Raw genomic sequence first — 3851 nt, 5'->3', positions numbered from 1 at the left:
TAAAATCAGAGTGATTATTGGGTTCAGTGATCCTTTCTGAAGAGTGGATGACAGACATAGATAAACATATGAGGATTAATTCAGAAACAGAGAATTGTGAAATTAACTTAATTGATGTAGACTCAAAAGTAAAAAGACAAGAGTCCTATTTTTCTATTCAACTTAATCTACCTTCATAATATTCATAAGGATCAATCAATAAATATGATATTATATTAAATATAACCTGGAATTATGTTCTTGAGGGTTTAAAGGATTAGTGAAGGTATAAACGAGTATGAAATTTTATCAATGTGATATTTAAATGTTCAGTATAATTTGTTAAATGGAACAGTATGGTTTGTAGATATACAGGTAAGATAAGGATTTTATATTTAGTACTAGTAGAAACAGAATAGAGAAAACCTCATGGTCTTGCATCCCAGTCCCTTTTAAAAAAAAAAAAAAACATCATGTACTGAGTGAGATGCTCATTTATGCTTGTAAGATTGAGCTTAGAAGTTATATTGTCCTTTCAGACATCTATAAGTTCTAAAAGATTTTGATATGAACTCACACTTCAACCAATACTTTATTTCTAGACGTCTCAAATGATAAGCCAAATGCTGCCAGAGCAGGTACTGTCTAATTTATAATCTTTGCATGTTTTTAAATTGTGTGTATATGTCTATCATCCTATTTTATTTTTTGTTTTAGGATTAAATGAATACCATTTTCTATAATGACATAAATATACATAATGATATAAACATAATGTTATGAACTTGATGTTGGTACCACGACCTGAGTTCAGTAAACTGAATGAAGGAGAGATTATGGTTTCATACTAGCAGAAGAAATTTGTTTCCCATTAAAAAATGACCACTGTGAGGTGAGACAGACACCAAAATTGTCCTAATAATGACTGTTCAGATAGTGAGATGGTTCCTAGTTTTCCTTTTTCCTCCCTATTCATATCTATAATGACACAGCTCTATGAATAAAATGGAGAAATACTTGACTCTTTCCATTTTCTCTTTTCCTTCCATTATTTAACTTCCTATTATTTAACTGTTTTCCTTTTAAACTTAAATAATTCTTCCCAGGAATTTAGTATATTTGATAGAAGTCATCATTATTATTACTTCTCTCAAAGTTTCAATCTGAATATTTAAGTTATTGAATACCTAACTCAAATTTCCTCTTAGGCTCAGAAACCCAAACTAGAACTCCTTGCAGAGGTAGAGAATATAATTTTCGTTTTTTATATCTTAAAATAATTATTATGTTTGTTAAATATTAACAGTTGAAAATACTAAAATAATGTTTTACAAATATCATATATTGATAAATATCTCACTGTACTTGAAATTTTATTAATGTCTAACTTCAAAGAGTTTTTGCTATTTTGAAATTTTTAAAACATACTTATCGAAAAAATAATTTCTCTCTTAAAAACACTGATAATCTCTTTCAAGTAAACTGTTAGTCAACATACACAGAATTATAACACATTTTAAACATTCTCTCACTGTATCAGATGGTATCACATAAGGGCTTTTTAATATATTTCTCAATGATTCATTTCTCATGCTTTATGCTCTTTTACTATGCTTAATTCCCAAACACTATTTTGTATGTTTTGAAACAATTTTGCATTCAACATTACATTTAGGATCCTGAGCTATGGATAGTATAAATATTCATTAATGATATTTTAGGGTATGTAAGAATTTTAATATAAATGTTGAACAAATTTTTGTGTATTATTGATTCTCAAAGTACTCAATATTATTAATATGTTTGATGTATAAAATGCGTTTAAATATAAAAAATGTAAGAAATAAAACTTTATAGGAAATTGACCCTAGATTCTGCTGAAGAGCAACTGAAACTTACTGGTTAAGATCCTTGGAAGCTTAAATTCAGGACTTCCATGTATCCTCCAAGATTATTCTGTGGAAATAGAACCTAAGGAATATGTATCTACATATTTGCCGTCTCACAAATGACTTTTTTTTTTTAAGATCATAGCTGGTTTTTACTCACACTGTGTTTTTTTACCAGCACACAAATAAAAATATCTCTTCACCACTACATTATACAAGTGATAAAACTTCAAAAGCTGTAAGTAGAAAGTCACTGCTATGGATGAAATTCATAATGTTTAATTCTGTCATAGCTGCAATAGTGCAATAGTGGAGATGTTACTCCATGGAAATCTCCTTTCACTTCAGAGTTAGGTTACAAACACACAAAAAGTGAACACTTATCCTGGGTGGCTGTGGAGACATGCAGTACTTCAACACAGTAATATATTTTTTATTAAGAAACTGAAATATATTAGGAATTATTTTCCTGAGGCTCTGGGATTTAAGATCATGGCCTAAGCCTACTGAAGATGAATTCAATGGTTTTGCATAGCACTTCTTTGTTATATGGGGCTTGTGAGTAAGAGTCATATTTCTGTCACTTATGTCCTCAAACCTACTCCTAAAAAGAGCCTCAGACTCACTGGGGTTTTCCCATGTTTGCCTATGCTTCAGCTTAAATGTATTTATCCCTCTAAGTCTGAAATGAAAATAAAAGAATGTGAAATATACCCTTGCAAATGTCCTGTGGGGAGAAGGGACAAAACAGAAGGAAAGTAAGAAAGAGAGTAAATGCTGTGAAAGATGCAGCAGGAGTGTCTGTCTCCCTGAGGTACAGGTCCTACTTGACAGTATCTTAGTGGAAATGCTATCTAAACCTTACTCCCCTGGACCCCACCCCTGTCTTGCCTAGTCTATCTTGACCAATAGCCTCAGAGTCCATGGAAGGAGGCAAATTCCAGGGTGAGGAGTAAAGCCACAGGCCTTGGGCCTCTTGAAAATACTTCCTTCTACACACCTGAGATCATCTCCAAGCTTCCGGACCTCACACCATGGTTCTCTTCACAGATGAGATGGCAGCAATCACAAGCTACTGGAATAAAATGGACTTGGAAGAAGTTGGTCGCAAATACTGGAGAAGGTAGGGTCTGAGACCAAGAATCAGGAGGAAGGCAGGGAAAGTGTGTATAGCACAAATTTCCAGGCTTTCTAGAGGGTTTTGTGACAGACTTTGACTTTTTAACGCCTAATGCCCTGTATTTTAGAATCCTGATTGTTTATCCATTGACTCAGAAATACTTTGAGAAATTTGAAGACCTCTCTTCTAACCTGACCACCAAGGGAAACCCACAGATCAGAGCCCATGACAAGTAAGTGCAGACATTCCTAGGTTCGGCAGTTAAGAACATGGACAACCACAAAGAGGCCTTTGCTTGTCTCAGAGCTCACTGAGCTGCACTGTTACAAGCTTCATGGGGATCCTGAGAACTTCAAGGTCAGTCAGTTCTGAGCATGTTAATTTGTTCATTATGTATTTTACTAGGCACAATACTGGGTTTTGAGACTGTGATTGTTAATTCCTTGACAGACGCTAAAGTACATGGGCCCAGAACTTGTGTCAGTAAACATGTAATAGAAGTCTTAATATTTAGCTGTGCCAATATTGTGGAAAACAAAGACTTAGATGCAGATTAGAGTACATTACCAGCATGCCTTGGGCACTGGGTTTGATTCCTAGCACTGGAAACTAAGTGTTCAAATGTTGAATTATTTTTTGTGTTTTTTTCTTATTTTTTTATTAGATAGTTTTTTATTTACATTTCAAATGATATCCCTTTTCCTGATTTCCCCTACCAAAAAACCCTATTCCCTCCACACTCCCCAGCTCAACAACCCACCCTCTCCTGATTCCTGGTCCTGTCATTCCCCTGCACTGGGGCATAGAGCCTTGACATGACCAAGAGTCTCTCCTCCCATTGATAACCGACTACACCATCCTCT

At 34.1% G+C, this 3851-nt stretch overlaps 1 pseudogene; it reads left to right on the top strand.

The window, feature by feature from the left end:
- Nucleotides 1-2902: 2902 nt before the first annotated feature.
- Nucleotides 2903-3483, top strand: LOC116100016 (annotated as a pseudogene).
- Nucleotides 3484-3851: the final 368 nt, after the last annotated feature.

Source organism: Mastomys coucha, unplaced genomic scaffold (genome assembly GCF_008632895.1).
Source record: "Mastomys coucha isolate ucsf_1 unplaced genomic scaffold, UCSF_Mcou_1 pScaffold20, whole genome shotgun sequence".
Taxonomy (NCBI): domain Eukaryota; kingdom Metazoa; phylum Chordata; class Mammalia; order Rodentia; family Muridae; genus Mastomys; species Mastomys coucha.
Note: the sequence above shows the minus strand (reverse complement) of the source record. Positions and strands in the feature narration are given on the sequence as shown.